Source organism: Mesoplodon densirostris, chromosome 9 (assembly GCF_025265405.1).
Source record: "Mesoplodon densirostris isolate mMesDen1 chromosome 9, mMesDen1 primary haplotype, whole genome shotgun sequence".
Classification (NCBI taxonomy): Eukaryota; Metazoa; Chordata; class Mammalia; order Artiodactyla; family Ziphiidae; genus Mesoplodon; species Mesoplodon densirostris.
In genome coordinates this window covers 15401286-15420520 of record NC_082669.1, presented here as the reverse complement: position 1 = coordinate 15420520, position 19235 = coordinate 15401286, and positions in this window count along the sequence as shown.

Sequence of the window (19235 nt, the reverse complement as noted above, 5' to 3'; positions counted from 1 at the left end):
TGAACTCCCCACCAATTCATCTCCTCGAAATTTTAAAACCGTAAGTTGGGACTCACATCTATTGGTTTATTTAATTTGAAAACATAGTTAAAGTAGGAATTCAAGTATTGTTGGCTCAACTGACTTATCTTGCTAAAGGAAACAAAGTTTAGTAACCGATAAAAAGTATCTGTATGGCCGAGTTTCCATGGTTTCTACATTGTTGTCTCTTCTTCACTGTACATTGTAATGTAAGCTACACTCATATCTAATTTAAATATATTCAATATCACACGTATTTTACCTTTTACCTAAGACATAGCACATATATTACTTTAAAAATGCCCCACACTGAGGTTGTCACTAGCACTCTCTTCCTTATGTTCCAAGGTTAAAGAAAGAATTAGAGGGGATCACTTAAAACATGTACCCATTCATTTTAATGTTTTCCAGTTGATATTTTGACAGCAAATTGTATATGTCAGCAAGACCCCAGATGCTAGGACATCAACAATACTACAATACTGAAAATAAGAAAATACGGTTAATACAAATCTTTGTAGAGAGTAGTATAGTATCAGTAACATTGAATAGGTTACAATATCAGTAAAAATTGTATTTGTGTATACAGCATGACGAAGCTACTTCTGGGTATTTACCATAGTAAAACTCTCACATGTATACACAAAGAGATTTGTGCAAGAATGTTCACAGCAGCATTATTTGTACTTGCAAATAATGGGAAGCAATCCAAGCGTACATCAACAAGAGAATGGGTAAATTGTGATTTATTTGCATAATAGAACATTGTTTGGTGGTGAAAATGGATAAACTTAGAGTATACCTATTAACGATAACAACAAAAGTTGCAAAATTATAAATGTAGTATGATGCCATTTATCAAATATTAAAACTTGCAGACAAATACTGTATATTGCTTATGAATACATGCATACGTTGCAAAACTATAAAAGCATGTATGGGAGTGATACATACAAATGCATGATGGTAGTTACTTCGCGTGAGGAAATAAGATCAGAGTGGGGGATGTGGAAGACATTGTATCTAAAATATTTTATTTCTTTTTTAAAAGTCAAAAGATAATATAATGTTAAGACTTGAATGAGTTGTGTGCATACAAATGGGTTTGTCATATTTCTGTTCTCATGTGAGGATCTAAATATTATAGCAAAAAAAAAAAAAAAAAGAATAGGGAATTCCCTGGTGGTCCAGTGGTTAGGACTCGGCACTCACATTGCTGGGGGCCTGGGTTCAATATCCCGCAAGCTGCGTGACAAGGCCAAAAAAAGAAAAGAATAAATAGGCTTTGTCAGGCAGATTCAATGGGGAAATATATTCTAGCAATAGAGCAGCATGTGCAAAAATGCAAAGGCGGGAAGCAGCTTGGCTCCTTGGGGGAGTCAAAGCTCATTTGTATTTGAGGAGGGGCGCCGGGGAGCAGCCTCGACAGACGTCAGGGTCCAGGGTTGCTGGGGGCCTTAGGAGGGAGGGAAGGGGAGCACTTTCTCAAACTAACAAAATTCCGCTTTACCCAGGAGGCGCCGGGATAAGTCCACTCTGACCAAAGTGTGGAGAGGGGTCGGAGTTAAGGAAAGAAGCTGGGAGACTGGAATTAACAGGTAGATTTGGGACAACAGCTGAGGAATAATTTTAAGTTGACTGATAAGAATGTTGCTAAGGATTCATACTTCTCTAGAGAAACTACAAACTGCTTCACATACAAAATATAGTAGTAAATACAAAAAGTGACTGTGTTTATTTATTGTGCAGAAGGCAAAGAAAAAAAATAGCTGTTACTGAAAGAATTCCAGTTCAGAGGTGAGAGGGGCTTGTCATCATAACCGTATCTTCTATTTAGTCCTTTGGGTGCTTATTATAAATGAATTTTTACAGTATTTTGTAAACCCAACATGGATGGAAATGGATGCTGTCTTTATAGACACGGAAGACCATGCAATGACAATGGGCACGTCTGCCTCTCTCCAGTGGCCTTATTACCTTATTCCAGCCCCTGGTTCCAGTGTCCAGAAACCATGTCAATACAGCAGAGAAAGAAAAGTTAAGTCTGGAAACATGACTTTTTTGGAGAGAATACTGGTTGAATAATATATGGATATACATGTGAATAATAAAAAGGCACAGAAACTGTAAGAAATATTGCCTCAGTAAATCTAGAGACAGTAAACTAACTTACAGCAAAATTATTATAAGATTCCCTTAATGTTACTATCCATGGAAACCAGACATACTATGATAAGTCAGGCACTTTTCACCACCTCTGCAATCACCGTAACAAAAACTAAACAACTCCCTTAAACACTGAAGAAACCCAGGCATTCCTAATTTTAATGTAATTTCTTTCATGTTCATATTTTAGGTGATTCGAAGTTGATTATTTAGTCTTCCTCTAAATTTCCTAACTGTAATAAAATATTTATAACTATAAAATGTTGGAAACTACATGAATATCCAAACATACATGAGTGTTTGAACACAGTGTGGTACGTATACACAATGGAGTATTATATAGCTGTAAAAAAAAATGAGGATAATCTCTGTGAAGTGATATGGAGTGATTTCCATAGATATTGGGACGTGAAAAAAGCTAAGCACAAAAGAGCATTTACAGTCACTCTTTAAGAAAGAAGAGAAAACAGAACACATAGCTATACCTGCTTAGCATTATGGAGAGAAACCAGGAAGAATAAGACAGAAAATCATGAAGTTGGTTACTCCGGGGGGGATTGGGTGGCATGAGTGGAACAAAGGAGGGAAGACATTTCTCTGACTATTAACATTTGTATAGCTTTCACTTTGGAGGTCAATGTTAATCTACAAGTTCCAAAATTAAATCAAGCCACCAAACTGAAAGTAAACTCATCTCCAAACTAGAAACAATAGCACTAACTCACAAAGTTGTGATATAAGTTAATACAGGTAAGGTGCTTAGAACAATGCCAAGCACGTGTGCCAAGCACTGAATAAGTGTTACTCAGTATTACTATTACAATTGTTATTATATTAGGTACCTGAGCACTACTTCCAAAAATAGTTTATAATCCAACTATCTACAGTGTTGCTACTCAATATTTGGTCCTCCATTCGGCCCACCAGCCCCACCTAGGAGCTTGTTAGAAGTGCATATCTCAGGCCCAACCCAGACCGACTGAATCAGAATCTGCATTTTTAACAAGAATCCCAGGTGATTCCCAAGTACATTGTAGTTTAAATACTGGGCTGCAGGACCTGTGGGTGATAAGGTAATCTCCTAAAATGGCAAAGACCAGTGTCAAATGGACGACAACAGAAAGTCATGTCACAGGAATCCCATTCCTTCTCAGTATCTCACTCTGTTAGGATTTATTCAGAGATGATCAAAGCCTGAAGAAAAGCAAAATTGGTTTTACACACAGGCCGAGATACCAGTAACTTCATCACAGGACTCTCAGGCTGGTGTGGCGCCCTTGAAGAGAGTGCCCTCCTGTGGAGTAGAGAGGAAATTTCCAGCTCTCCCGTCGCGTGCTGCGAGGGTGATACCCGGCCTCTGCTCAGAAGGCACTGGGTCTCCAGGTGCGCTTTTCAGCTTTAAGACCCGCTCCCAAATAGCTAGCTCGTCATATGTGTCACAAAAGTATGCACTCTGGAAATGCACAAAAGCAGAAAGAAAAAAAAAATGACCCTAATGAACCAACCATAATCCTTGCTAAGACAAAGCCAGAGGAAAGTTTTTATATTGAAATCATTTCTACCCCTCACCTTCTCGGATTCGAGCACTCTGGCCACGGTGCTCTCTTTTATCCTAGGTGCTAAAAACAAAACAGGCTCTTCCCTTCCCTCTTTGCTTCTTCTTTTATCACTTCCTTCGTTCCAGTCTCCATTTCCCCTCCATTTATGTTCCTTTCTCCTAAATTGCATATTATGTTGCATTACTTAATAAAAAAACAAAAGCTGATTTGTAAATTCTAACTCGAATGCCTGGGAAAGAATCTGTCGCGCATGTTTGCAGGTAGTGTTCATCCGAGGCAATTCGTCAAAGCTTTAAAAAACAAAACAACTGCACTGTCAATTCAGTATTATCATTGTTCCTGTGTCAATGTGAGTCTCCATAATGAGTGTATTTTGAAATATCTGTTAGGGTATTTTCATTAAAAAGAAAAATGACAGTAAGCAATGTTTCCCGCTTGAATACTCTCGCTTGTCTATTGTGTTTGCTGCACGAATCCCATCTTGAGGAGTCCGCGGGCCGCGGGAGACGAGGGTGGGTGTGGCTCGCGCAGCACTGCGGGGCTGGACGCGCGGGGTGTGGCTTTCCTTCCACCTTAGAAGTTCGAGAGGAGGCTCTGGGTCGCAGGGGTCGCGCGGCGAGGCGCGGCGGGGGGCGGGGCGGGCTCGGGTTACGGGTCGCGCTGGGCGCCGCACCTCCACTGCCGGTCTAGGGAGCAGTGGCGCGGCGTCGAGGCGGCAGCGGCTCCGGAGCGCGGCGGGGCGGCGGCTCCGCCCAGGGCAGCGCCGGGCAGCGCCGGCCGGTGAGTGCGCGCGGGCCGGGGCCGGGGCCGGGGCGGGAGCGGCCGCGGCGCGCGCGGAGCGCCCCCCGCCTGGTCCGCGGGGGCCCACGGGGCTCGCTGCGTCGTCGCCTCTCCCGGCGTCTTTAGCCCCTCTCTGTGTTTCGGGCTCTCTACCTCTCCGAAAACCCCTTTCCTAAAACGAATTCAACATTTGGCGTGCCCACGCCTTGGCCGTCTCTCACCCCTGACAGGATAAAGTCTGAAGGAGCGCCTGCCTTTGCCAACCCGCCCCCCACCCCCGAGGCCGCGGCCGCACAGCTTCTTTACCCGACGTTTGCGTCTTCCCTGGACGTGTGCGTCCCTGTGGTTCTAACGCAACCCTCTGGTCTTTACAGTTTTGTTTTCGTAGCTTCTCAGGCGCCCAGAACCCTCCGCCCTGCCCTGCTGTGCGCAGCCTCAGGCCGCGTGTACCCCAGCCTCGGTGCTGCCTTTCGCCCTCTCCCTGCAGCCCGGCGCCGCCCCCAGCCAAGCCGGGAGCCGGGGTGCGCTCGTCGCTTGGACGGCTCTGGTTCCCCCAGGTGTGGTTCGGAGACTGGGCCGCCCCCCGCCTCCTCCCGGCGCCCGGGGGACGTTTGAACCTCGGGTCTCCGGCCTCTCCCTGAGCGGAGGGCTTGCTGAGAGCCTTCCTGCCCTAGAATTTGGTAGTGGTGGCCTCCCGCCTAAGACAAGTCTCCGGCCTAAGCAGTGGGAGCTCTACCGTAATAGCCGCCCTGATATGATGGCCTGTGAAAGCCCTGACTTGTAAAACAGTTGATCAGGAAATCAGTTCGCTTGCATTGACTGCCTCGCTGGGGCGCACTCTGGGCCAGACCCACGAGGAAGCAGGATAGAAACCCCAAAGCAGCGGTCAGATAGGCTGCGAGGCAGGTGGGGAGATTCTTTTCCTCCCCGTGATGAGGACTGTGTATCAATGTGGAGTCTAAAACTTTCAAACCCTGAATGGAAACTTACAACAAAAATGGCAATTTCGGGGTGGAGGCTGGACTGAGATTCATGTTTTTCTTTCTTTTTTTTTTTTTTTCGCGGTATGTGGGCCTCTCACTGCCGTGGCCTCTCCGTTGCGGAGCACAGGCTCCGGACGCGCAGGCTCAGCGGCCATGGCTCACGGGCCCAGCCGCTCCGCGGCATGTGGGATCTTCCCGGACCGGGGCACGAACCCGTGTCGGCAGGCGGACTCTCAACCACTGCGCCACCTGGGAAGCCCGGCTTCATCTTTTTCTTATCTGAGAACTGGGAACAATCTCTAGTGTTATATAAATGTATCATTTAAGGTGAGCTTGGAAATGGAGAGGAATTTGAAGCATGCAATAGGATGCATAAGCCTTTCTGAAGTGAAATTTGAAATAGGTTTTTGCCAGGCAACCCTTCTAATTATTTCTGTAGTGTTTCTTTGTTTCTGAAGACTTTCAGGCAGGGGACGGGAGGCAGGAGAGAGAAATTCAAGCCAATTTGCATTAGAAAGAAACAGGGGGAAGAATTCCTAGGTAAGGTTGCTATGGCTGATATCTTAAGTGCACTGCTGGAAAGCATTCTAGCCTGTTAAGTAACACCGAAAGCCCCAATTCTGTTACGTAGCATTTCTTTCTTTTTTTTTTTTTTTCTCTTTAACTACTCTGAAACTATACAGAGTTACACGTTCCTCATTAATTTATGAGTGATACCAAAAGAATTGACTCAATCCAACAAGAATTTGAGCACCTTTCCTGTATGAGGTGCTTTGCTAAGAGCTGCAGAAGAATGGAAGATGGTGGAACTTTGTAATTAAAACAACAACAACAACAACAGTGGACTGATTTGTAAGGTGTAGGTGCAGGTGTGCACTGCCTGTTCAATTTGAAATCAAAAACAGTTGGGCTTCTCTTCATGCTAAATGCCACGTGTAGCCCCTGATAACTTAATCGTTTGGCAATTTTATCCTGCCATTGCAGGTGGTCTGCATTTTAGTAATTCCAAAGTAAAAGGTTTTCTAAGTAATACAACTTAAGAAAGTAAGTACGTTTTCCTTAGCGTTTGCATTACCATTAAGTTAATGAAGTCAAAATCAACAAGAAAAATTAGATGATGATTTTCCTTTACTTTGGTCTCAAACTAGTGAAATCTTGCACAAAAGAAGACAGAGTCAGCATGAATAAATTTAATTTCTGGTGCTTTCCAAACTGTTGTATCTAAGTCATTCTTTTGGAAGATAGATCCAGTTTCATGAAATCTTTCAAGCCTTCTTTTGAAAGATAGTTCCAGAGGCCAACTTCATAAAACCTTTAACTGTAGATATCAGAAGCCATCAACATCATCCTCAGCGTCCCAGTTTTACCCTTGAAAACAGTTGTATTCTAGGGGACTTTTGGGGAGAGGACAGGCCTTTTTAAAAATCTGGCCAAAGCTAGGGACTTTATCCCTAGAAAAAATGCACACTCATTTAGAATGTTGTGTATCTTTTGGAGGATTCATGGTATCTTGCTTCAGAACAGGGGCAGTGGTTAAGAATCTGCCTGCCAATGCAGGGGACACAGGTTCGAGCCCTGGTCCGGGAAGATCCCACATGCCACGGAGCAACTAAGCCCGTGAGCCACAACTACTGAGCCTGTGCTCTAGAGCCCACGAGCCACAACTACTGAGCCTGTGCTCTAGAGCCCACGAGCCACAACTACTGAAGCCTGTGTGCCTAGAGCCCGTGCTGTGCACCAAGAGAAGCCACCGCAGTGAGAAGCCCGTGCACAGCAACAAAGACCCAGCACAGCCAAAAATAATAACTAAATAAATACATTTATTAAAAAAACAAAAAAAGAACAGGAGCAGTAAATAAGTCAGAAGGAGGGTAGATGGAAGAAAATGGAAATGAAGCAAGGATATGGGTAAATCTACAGACTATAGGTATATTTTAATTTACTTCAAATGGAATAAATACCTGGCCTTTTGAGTAAGTGTTCTGTGAATGGGAAGTAATAATTGTATTAGTTGTAAAAGACTGAAGACAAATTAGTCCTATTAATTTTTTAGTTGCTCAAGATCAGCTTTTATCTTGAACATCATGAATCTCGTTTTTCAATTTTTCTTGTTCTTCTCAAGGAAAGTGTTTCTGAGATGATTTTTCTCTTGGCACTGATGCCTCATTCAGAACAGTTTATCACGTGCCAACTTTTCTAATATGGGAATGGTTGAGTTCAAAATTTGAACTTGCTCACTCTCACACAACACATACTAGTAGGTTCACCTTTGGGAAGGAGATAGATATATTATATAATTACCATATTCAACGTGAACCACTGTGATAGCAGTGGTTGTGTCTTGGAGAGAGTTGGTTCATATTAGGAATGAGCGGACAGCATTAAGAATATTCTGGACGTAACTTCCTTTAAAAAGAAACAGTAACCAGTGGATTAACTTTCCTTCTTCTATCCCCAGGGCCAAGGAGCAAGCTCTCCCGTCTCCAGCTCTCAGCCTCACAGATCAAGATTTCACTGAGCTGCACTAGACCTCCCATCTGGGGACCCTGCCCCCTGCTCTGTGTGCTGCACGTTGGATCTGGGTAAGTAGAGGCCCCTGGAACTAGTAAAATGGGAGAGTGGGTCATAGGTAGTGATGAATTTTACCTGCACTACAAGATTCCTTAATATTTCCAGAAGCCTATATCACGTAGCACTATTTGGAAGAAAATGGTAAGAAAGAGAATGCCAGAACCATCACGGCTTACTGTCTCCTTTTAACTTGGATCAGGACCAACCTAACTGATCCTTAGATATGAACCAGTTTTAACTTATCTTTGACTGACAACTAGGTAACTGGTCACAACCCTAGAATGTCATTGATAGACATTAACTGGATCACCAAATTAATGGAGATCATGGTTTTAATCCAAGTTCTCTCCTTAACTAGGTATGTGATCTTGGTTAAGTAACAAATCAATTAAATTATTTGGACCTTAATTTTTCCATGTATAAAGTGTGTCATGGGATCAGTGGTTCTCAACTACTGTGTAGTTCCATGCATTTGATGGAACTGGAGAGTTTATTTAAAATATGTGTATACACTGGGTCAGAGATTCTGATTTAATTGGTCTGGGGCAGGCCCAGACATCTCTGTTTTTTAAAAGTCCCCCCACCCCCTCAGGAAGCACTAATGTCCAGCCAAGATTGAGAATCACTGGGTTAAATAAATGCTAAGAACTGATTCTAAGGTTGTGTAACCTAAAAGCAGTAAAATCTGCTTTCATGCGTAGCTTGGCCCAGCATTACGTCCACTCCATGGTAACCAAGCCTAAACACGCCTTTCTAAGAAGCAGTCCAAATCAAGCAATTTAAATTTATTCAGGGAAGATGCTGTGCCTTCCCGTCATTTCAATATTCCCACAATGCTTTGCGAGTTCTCTGCACCTCGTTCGTTTTGATGGACTGAATTGGGTGTAACTCTGCCCATCTAAAATGATTAGCTGTTCCTGAAGGTCCCCAGAGACGATTATCTCTCTTCTCTCGGTATCCATGCCAGTGTTTACTAGCCTATTGAAAGTTTCTTCTAGAGGTGACCTGTGACTTTCTGGGGTTGGGGAGAAGGTGTCAGCAAGGGATAAGGATGATCGCATCGATCGTTGCTGAAATGTGAGCTCCTGTGTCCAAACTGAGATAAAAAAATGATCCTCACACCTTCTCAAGTAGTTGTAGACTATCGAGTTACCAGAACTGAGATAGGAGCACATTGTTTACCTTCATCAGTTGTTGGGGCCTAATCTTGTTGCCATTACCTTGTAAATTCTGTACATGTTCACACTTTGAAAATCATTCTTCAGTTTAGAGATAGGAGTTATTAAAGTGTAATCCGTGACATTTATTTCTCTTTATCCTACCCTTTTGTTCCTCCCACTACCCTTCGTATCCCAAAACACTTAGGAGAAGAAAAAAAACTGTGCATGTGTGACTGTCAGATCAGTAAAGGGAGATGGACCTAAGCTGACAACAGATGGAAAGGCATTAAGAAGGAAACGTAAAGCAAGGCTCAGGAGGCTCATGGATTGCAAGGAGCTACACTTAATTTCTTTCCTCTCTGCTATTGGTCTTAGAGCCGCTACACATTGATTCTCAAGTTTTCTAAACTTTAGGCAAATTGGATCCCACCTGCTGTGTGTTGGTGGACGTGGGCTTGTGGCCCATGATCCCTCCGTGTTCCCTGCATCTTCCATACACAGTGTGTGGAGTGGTATCTTCATGGGTGAATTGGCAGCCTGGACGTACTTGGTCTAATTCAGCCTTGACCAATCCCAGAGCCTGACTTAATCCTAAATAATGTCTTAGGTTGGGGAATATTTTCTTCTGGAGTGGAAAGCTACTGGCTCTGGGGCTCTTTACTTTTGTGTCTCGGAGCTGCCCTTATCTGGCGTCAAAAATCTGATGGAGAAGCACAGATTCAGCTCAGCCCCGCACTCTCCATCCTCCTAGAGCTGGCTGCACTCAGAAAAAATTCTAAGATTGGATTTGTTTTTTATGTTTATTGCTGATCATTGTTCCCAAAGATTTAGCGGTATTGGGCACAGGCTGTTTTGTTATTTCACAGTTTATTCTTTACATCTTAAAATGAATTAAGATAGGAATAAATACTAGAAAAGGATGGTTTTATCATCATAACTTTAAATCTAATGAAAAACTTAATTCTTGCTAAACTCAAACACCCAATTATGTGTTTATATATAAGCAGTTGTCCTCCCACAAATCTAATTTTTGAAGCTAGTAAGTATAATCAGGGTTGGTCTGGTTCTTAGGATTATCATTAGTTTGCTTTTTAATCTTTACTTCCTCAAGGTAATTAGAAATGTTAACATCTTCTTAACTCGTCCCTGTTTTCTTGAACACTTTTAACAACAGTCTCCAAAGCTAGCAGGGTATTTTGTTTCTTCCTTCCTTCCTTGATTCACTTACCCATTCAACAAATGTCTAATGAATTTCTGCTTTGCACCTGTCCTCCTGTAGCTTTCATTTTTGCGAAGGGAGGAGGGGAGACAGAAAATAAAGAAGTAAAATACATTGTGACTTAGATGGTGATACGTGCTGTGGAGAAAAAGAAAGCTGGGAGGAAGGCAGTGGAGGAGTTGGTTGGGCAATATTTAAAATAAGGTGGCCTGGGCTTCCCTGGTGGCGCAGTGGTTGAGAGTCCGCCTGCCGATGCAGGGGACACGGGTTCGTGCCCCGATCCCGGAAGATCCCACATGCCGCGGAGCGGCTGGGCCCGCGAGCCATGGCCGCGGAGCCTGTGTGTCCGGAGCCTGTGCTCCGCAACGGGAGAGGCCACAGCAGTGAGAGGCCCGCGTACAGCAAAAAAAAATAAAATAAAATAAAATAAAATAAAATAAGGTGGCCTGAGAAGGCGACCCTGAGACTAGACCCGAAGATGATCAAAAAAAAAGAAAAGAAAAGAGTAGGTTATGGAACTTTCTGGGAGTGGAGCTTTCTAGCCAACACAGTAGCCCTGAGGCAGGTGTAGGCCTGGCACATACACAGAACAGCAGGGAGGTCCGAGGGGCTGGAGCAGAGCGATGAGGGGGAAGTGGAAGGAAATGAAATCAGCAAAGAAAGGGGCGGCTGCGTGCTGGAGTCTGGGAGGGTCGGGAAGATCCTGCAGGGCCTTTTCCGTGGGATACGTCTACGGTGCAATGAAGATGCGGCTTCCTACTGGTTAGCCGCAACAACAGAAGCCCTGTGATCTCTGTTTCTTCTTTGTTACACCCTCTGGATGTTAACCATCAAATCAGGCGATACCGATATTTCCCCTTGTGGTTTCTTTATCCCCAAGGCTCTTGAGTGGGATTCAGCCTTCCCATCTTTGCTTTCTTGATGCCCTGAAGATGAGGCTTGCCCTTCCTTTTTTTGTGTGTGTGTGGGGGGGTGGGGTACGCGGGCCTCTCACTGTTGTGGCCTCTCCCGTTGCGGAGCACAGGCTCCGGACGCGCAGGCTCAGTGGCCATGGCTCACGGGCCCAGCCGCTCCGCGGCATGTGGGATCTTCCCGGACCGGGGCACGAACCCGTGTCCCCTGCATCGGCAGGCAGACCCCCAACCACTGCGCCACCAGGGAAGCCCCCTTGCCCTTCCTTTTTAAAGAATGTGCCACTAGTCAATAAGAAACAAAAATTGTCAGTACCAAAACCAACATCATGAGAGAAATTAATAAACTTATACAATGTATATCCTTGGGTTTTTTTGTTTTGTTTTGTTTTGTTTTTGCGGTATGCGGACCTCTCACTGTTGTGGCCTCTCCCGTTGCGGAGCACAGGCTCCGGATGCGCAGGCTCAGCGGCCATGGCTCACGGACCCAGCCGCTCCGTGGCATGTGGGATCTTCCCGGACCGGGGCACGAACCCGTGTCCCCTGCATCGGCAGGCGGACTCTCAACCACTGTGCCACCAGGGAAGCCCTATCCTTGGTTTATACTGTAGTCCAGACACAAAGTAGTTGCATTGCTAGTGAACAGAATTTAGCCTGTGTGATTTGTTGGGTCCGCACATTGTTTTATAAAAATTTGTGTTGGTTTCCGACATTTAAAAATTAAGAAAGTTTTCATTAAAATACAGTTTCAAGTTCTCTTTGAAAATTGAATGTTCTATTTATATGAAGTTCTAGAATAAGCAAAACTAATCTATGACGATGGAAATCGGAACTGAGGCTCCCTGACGTGGGGGTGTGGCAGGGATTGACTAGGTAGGGCCACTAGGAGAAATTCTGGATGATGAAAAGGTTCTGTGCATAGTAGTCTGAAATGCATGATAAAACACATTAAACCATACACTGATCTGTGCAGTTCACTATATGTCAGTCGAACCTCAATATGAAGAAAGTTTAAAATGGAAGCCAGCATTCAGTGAGAGCCGACTAGCAGTGACCACTTTGGACTTGGCCTGTGCTCTTGAGATTGGCACAGACTCACCTGGTTCACTTCAATCATTGTCATTACCTGCCTGGCCGCTGTAGGTGGTATTGGTGTGTGATTCCTGCAGTAGTGGTTTTGGTTTCATTTATCAATGGAGAAGAAATCTGAAAGGGCCTGATAATGCTTCACTGGCGGTGGCGAAATTATTACCTGCCTCCTCGGGTTGTATGTGAAGCATGTAACAAAAACATAAACCTGGTAGCTTGGATCCATCCGTCTCTCAATTAGCGGTATTCTCAAATCTGGGATTCTCAGAGGTCTCTGAACATAAATCTCACCTTTCCTCTCAAATGTCAGGGTCGCCTATGTTTGCAGACTCCTCCTCTGAAAGTGTAACAGAAAGTACCTTTCAATCCTATTATCAGCACTTAAAACGTACTTTTATTATGTTTGTTATGAAAATAATAGGGTCTACTGTGGAAATCCTAGAAAGTACAGGCAAGAAGAAAATAAAGTTACCCACAATTCCAAACATAACCTCTGTTTACCATTTTGTGGTAAATGCTTTCACATTTTTCTCCATACACCTGTATATACTTTATATTGAAAATACGTTTACTATGTAAAATTTAGCACACAGTCACCCAATTTGCAAAATGAAAAAAAATAAGTTAAAGATGAAAGATGACAGAGTAGCACAGGCATTTGCCTTCCCTGTGTCCTATAACTCTTTTTAAATGGCTGTAACATGATACACATAGTAGGAAGAACTCTGACGAGAATGGGAGAGCGAAATGTTTGGAGGCAAGTTGCTGATGAAACAGAAGCTAGATTTGGATCACCACCGTGATCAGGAAGGACCACCAGGGGAGGGAGAGTGACCCTCTAGAAAGAAGCTCTGAGCATGAAGTCAGCAAGGACAGACAGCAGGCATGAGCAGGGGGCCCTGAAAGCAGAGGGGCTGGTGGCAAGTCTGCATCAGTTAAGGTGAACCAATTCTTCTGATGTGAGTTTGGCCTTGTAGAGTAAACCCTTTCTGTTTCTGGCATTTGAAAAGAGAGGTGCCCCTAGCCTGAAGGCCAGCCCTTGGCTCCTCATCCTGAAGTCAAGCTACACAGCACTGTAAATCAGCTATACTTCAATTAAAAAAATAAAATAAAAATCTAAGGACTATCAAAAAAAAAGAAATAAAATAGCTTTAAAAAAATGTGAGTACCCTCAGTGATTAAAAAGATATTTTTTCCATACAACAAAAACATAATTCTATAAAGAAAAAGTATAATCAAAAAACAGGCAAAAAAAGGATCTTGAAAATTTTAAATGTAATTACTACAATAAAAATTAGTTTATTAGAGCAGCTGATAGATAAAGTTTAAGAAATCTCCTGGAATGTACGATGAAATGTCAAAGAGATGGAGAATATATATGCTAGAAAAGATAAGAGACAGAGAAACAGTCCATTAAGTCCAATTTCAGCCTATTGGGGCTCTAGAAAGAGAAAACAAAATGGAAGGGAAGAAGTTGACAAAAAAATACTAGGAAAAGATTTCCTGTAGTTGAGGAAAAGCATGAGATAAGAATGATCCATCAAATGAATGGAAAAATATCTATATAGAGATATAATCATTATAAAATTTCAGAGTCAAGGATACAGAGAGGTTCCTAAAACTTTCTGAAAGAGAAAATAAAGTCACTCAAGATTGATGTAAATAAAGCTTCTCATCATTGAACTGGATACTAAACTACAGTGGAGCAATGCCTTCAGAGTTATGAGGGAAAATGATTTTGAACTTAAAATTCTATTGCCAGTAAAATTATTAAGAGTGAGAGTAAAATGAAGACAATTAGGAGGAACATGTGAAATAAGAGTGTTACTCCCCAAATGCAATCCTAGGCTGGCAGCTTTGTACCAGGCTTAGAAAGAAACTGATACAAATTAAAACAAGTAGTCAGTAAACTCCAAGAAGAATGACTTTAAGAAGAACTAAGTAATTTCTGTTCAACAGGTAGAACCAGTAATGAACTGTATTCACATAGTTATAATAACAGGACATCTAGCAACCTGGAGAACTAAACTGAGTCGTACAGACCTCCCTTTAGTACAAACATACAAAAATAAAGAATAAAACACAATGACATGTTTAAATAAGTAGTTAACTTTAAAATAAAGACTGCCAGAAGAATGCAGGAAATGGTTTAAAAGAGCACTAAGTGCAAGCTTATACTCAGCACAACCATAGCAGTTTCTCTGGGGGATACAGATCCTGGGGTGTGGGGATGGGATCATGGCATTTAAATCTGGAAGGAAGACTTGACCTCAGGCCCAAGGAGACAGGGAACCTCTTCTCACCTCCCTCCCATTTAATATGAGCTCACAATTTTAAAAGCGTACAAACCACCATAAGGGAATTTCAGCAAACAAAACAAATAGAAGAATCAGATCCCAAAGAATTGAAAATAATGGAAATATGTGAAAAAAATCATGTGTGTTAAAAATTATTAAAGGGGTAAAAAGAATAGGAAAAAGGAAAAAATAGTGCACAAAAAAAAGCATATTTCAAAAAGAAGATAAACGAAAATTATAGGCTTTTTAAAAAAAATTAATGTACTAACTAAACAACATATTAGAGCCAAAGGTAGATTAGTGAACTGGAAGCCAAATCTGAGAAAATTGCCTAGAATCAACCCATTGAGGTTAAAAGATGGAAAATGTCAGAGGTTAAAAGATACAATGGTATAATGAGACACTCCAACAAATGTCTAATAGAAATTCCAGAAGGGAAGAATAGAGAGAATGACTTAGCCTATATTGGTTATATAGGTAAACAAATTAAAAGGTAATACAGGGACTTCCCTGGTGGTGCAGTGGTTAAGAATCCCCCTGACAATGCAGGGGACCCGGCTTTGATCCCTGGTCTGGGAAGATCCCACATGCCGTGGAGCAACTAAGCCCGTGTACCACAACTACTGAGCCTGCGTGCCACAAGTACTGAAGCCCACGCACTTAGAGCTGGTGCTCCGCAACAAGAGAAGCCACCGCAATGAGAAGCCCGCACACCACAACAAAGAGTAGCCCCCGCTCACCACAACTAGAGAAAGCCTGCATGCAGCCACGAAGACCCAGCGCAGCCAAAAATAAATAATATATTTTTTAAGTAATACAATCTAGCAAAAAATTGCAGGGAGTGTGGAGACTTAAATATTCATTTTTCATGGTAAGCATTCATAAATAATGTCTAATTTTGATAAATCAAAAGATAAGACTCAGCCATGAAAAGAAACGAAATTGAATTATTTGTAGTGAGGTGGATGCACCTAGAGTCTGTCATACAGAGTGAAGTAAGTCAGAAAGAGAAAAATACTGTATGCTAATACATATGTGGAATCTTAAAAAAAAAAAAAAAAAAAGGTTCTGAAGAACCTAGGGGCAGGACAGGAATAAAGACACAGAGGTAGGGCTTCGCTGGTGGCGCAGTGGTTGAGAGTCCGCCTGCCGATGCAGGGGACACGGGTTCGTGCCCCGGTCTGGGAGGATCCCACATGCCGCGGAGTGGCTGGGCCCGTGAGCCATGGCCGCTGAGCCTGTGCGTCCGGAGCCTGTGCTCCGCAACGGGAGAGGCCACAACAGTGAGAGGCCTGTGTACCACACACACACAAAAAAAACCACAGATGTAGAGAATGGACAGGGAGGGGGAAGGGTAAGCTGGGACGAAGTGAGAGAGAGGCATGGACATATATACACTACCAGATGTAAAACAGTTAGCTAGTGGGAAGCAGCTGCATAGCACAGGGAGATCAGCTTGGTGCTTTGTGACCACCTAGAGGGGTGGGATAGGGAGAGTGACGCAAGAGGGAGGGGATATGGGGATATATGTATATGTATAGCTGATTCACTTTGTTATAAAGCAGAAACTAACACACCATTGTAAAGCAATTATACTCCAATAAAGATGTTAAAAAAAAAGATAGCCATATAATTATATTACTTAGAGCAGTAGTTCTCAATCCTAGAGGAGATTTGGAAATGTGTCATAGTGGCTGGAGGGCACTAGTAGCATTTATTCAGTATCGGAGATGCGAGTGCAAAGTGCACAGCACAGTTCCACACAAGTCCCACCCAAAATACTAACAGCACTCTGTTTGAAAATGCTGATCTAGAGTTAAAAATAAGCCCACAAGAAGAACCAAAAACAAAAACGGGTTTTAAGAAAATGGTCGCTTCAGTGAATACAGCTGGAGTTGGGGAAAAGAGGGATGGAAAACTGTTTATTTTTGTGATTAGCCCTTCCATAATACTTGTATTTTTATCATGTCTGTATTATTATTATTTTGTGTGTGTGTGTGTGGTACGCGGGCCTCTCACTGTTGTGGCCTCTCCCGCTGTGGAGCACAAGCTCCTGAGGCGCAGGCTCAGCGGCCGTGGCCCATGGGCCCAGCTGCTCCGCGGCATGTGGGATCCTCCCAGACCGGGGCACGAACCCGTGTCCCCTGCATCGGCAGGCGGACTCTCAACCACTGCACCACCAGGGAAGCCCATGTCTGTATTATTTTGACTAAAGTTATTATTTTAGAAAAAGAAATGACTGGTAAGCCAGTAATTCTTTCATTTTCACTTAAACTAGAGAACTCTTTCTTATTAAAATATCTGTCATTCAAACTTAAGCACCAATATGAATTACTGAGCTTTTTGTCCCAAAGATGATTCTGGAGGCATATCTTCTGACTATTAATGATCTTTCATGTGTTCCTAGTTAGAAAATAAATCTTGCAATTTATCAACTTAAGGAGTCACAGAAAATTAGTGCTGGAAGGGATTCAATATCTTTAGTGGAACTGAATAATTTTTCCATGGTATGGTGGTTTTTATAAATTTATTTATTTATTTATTTTTGGCTGCGTCAGGTCTTCCTTGCTGCCCACAGGCTTTCTCTAGTTGTGGAGAGCGGAGGCTACTCTTTGTTGCCGTGCACAGGCTTCTCATTGCGGTGGCTTCTCTTGTCGTGGAGCACAGGCTCTACGCGCGCGGGCTCAGTAGTTGTGGCCCGCAGGCTCTAGAAGGAAGACTCAGTAGTTGTAGTGCACGGGCTTAGTTGCTCCACAGCATGTGGGATCTTCCCAGACCAGGGCTCGAACCCATGTCCCCTGCATTGGCAGGTGGATTCTTAACCACTGTGCCATCAGGGAAGTCCCTGGTATGGTGGTTTTAATCAGTAGTTCTGTATAGGACAAAGGAGGATGGGAATACACTCAAATAGCTAGAGCATATGGCTTCAAATTTGAACGTGTAGCCTGCCTTTTATGGTCCTATAAGACCTCATCCTATTCGACCTCTCCAGTTTCATTTCCTGTAACTACCTAAAACGAAGTTGTTACCAGTGCTTTTGGTATTCTGTGAATAGGTCCTATTAATGCTTACCTTTCACTTCTGTGTGCAGTCACACACCCTCACTTTTTGCCTTCTATCCCTCAAGAGCTACTTCCAATGCAGTATCCTCTCCGAAACCTTCCTTGACCTCTCATCTTGCTTCTAGTTTGGTTAAGACCACCATGCTTCCTAAGCAACACATCACAAGTGACAACATGTGCCTATAATTAATATAATTTCGATACAAGTAGATAAACATTTTGACGTGATTAATCTGCTGCACAGTTAATGGGGCAGCATAGCAGAAGAGCATGGTTTCTGCAGTGAGCAGACCTAAGTTCCAAGCCCAGCTGTGATCACTCTGAAGAATGTGGGTAACTCCTCCCTTACGTAGATACTGCGATTCTTCAATGGCAGGGTCTCAACAAATGTGATACTATAATGACTAATTATTGTGTATAGACAAACTCACATAAATGTCAATCATTCATAATATGTTTTAAGTCAGTTTGAAGTTTTTATGTACTCACTTTGTAAGTTATCCACTACTTAAAGTGAGCATTAACGTTGTTTAAATATGAACTATATTTTATTACCATTACACACATAAACTCAGATCGAAAAACAAAATCTCACTTGTGATAGCAGAAAATTAGAAGTAGCCTAAGTGTCTAATAATAAGGAAGGTGGTTAACTAAATCATGGTACATATATATTAGAAAATATTATACAATCATTAAAAAATATCTTCTGAAGTTGTTTATTTTTTTAAATTTTATTCTTTATTTTTTGCTGCATTGGGTCCTTGTTGCTGTGCGCGGGCTTTCTTTAGTTGCGGTGAGTGAGAGCTACTCTTTGTTGTGGTGTACAGGTTTCTCATTGTGGTGGCTTCTCATTGCGGAGCACAGGGTCTAGGCATGTGTGCTTCAGTAGTTGTGGCACAGGGGCTTAGTTGCTCCACGGCATGTGGGATCTTCCCAGACCAGGGATCGAACCTGTGTCCTCTGCATTGGCAGGTGAATTCTCAACCACTGCGCCACCAGGGAAGTCCCTGAAGTTGTTTATTGACATGGCGAAATGTTTATGATATAACGTTAGGTAAAAAAAATTTTAATGCAAAACTATTAAGACTATTTCAGCCATGTGAGTATACATTACATATACATACAAACATATGTATTTGCAATATACATTTACTATGTATCATTTATGCATGAGAAAAATGGAAAATTTCCAAATTTTCACAGTGCTTATATATTACTTTTATCATAAGAAGGTAAAAAGTAACGTGATTTTTATATCAAAGCCCCTTGATCTGATTTCCTAAGTGTTGTATTTCCTCACCAGTGATCTCTTGCTCCCATCCCCAGAACCTCCTGTGTTCCCCTGTATGTTCCATTATTTCATATGCCCCTAGCCACCTGTAAGACATCCTTAAAAGGATACAGATTGCTGCAA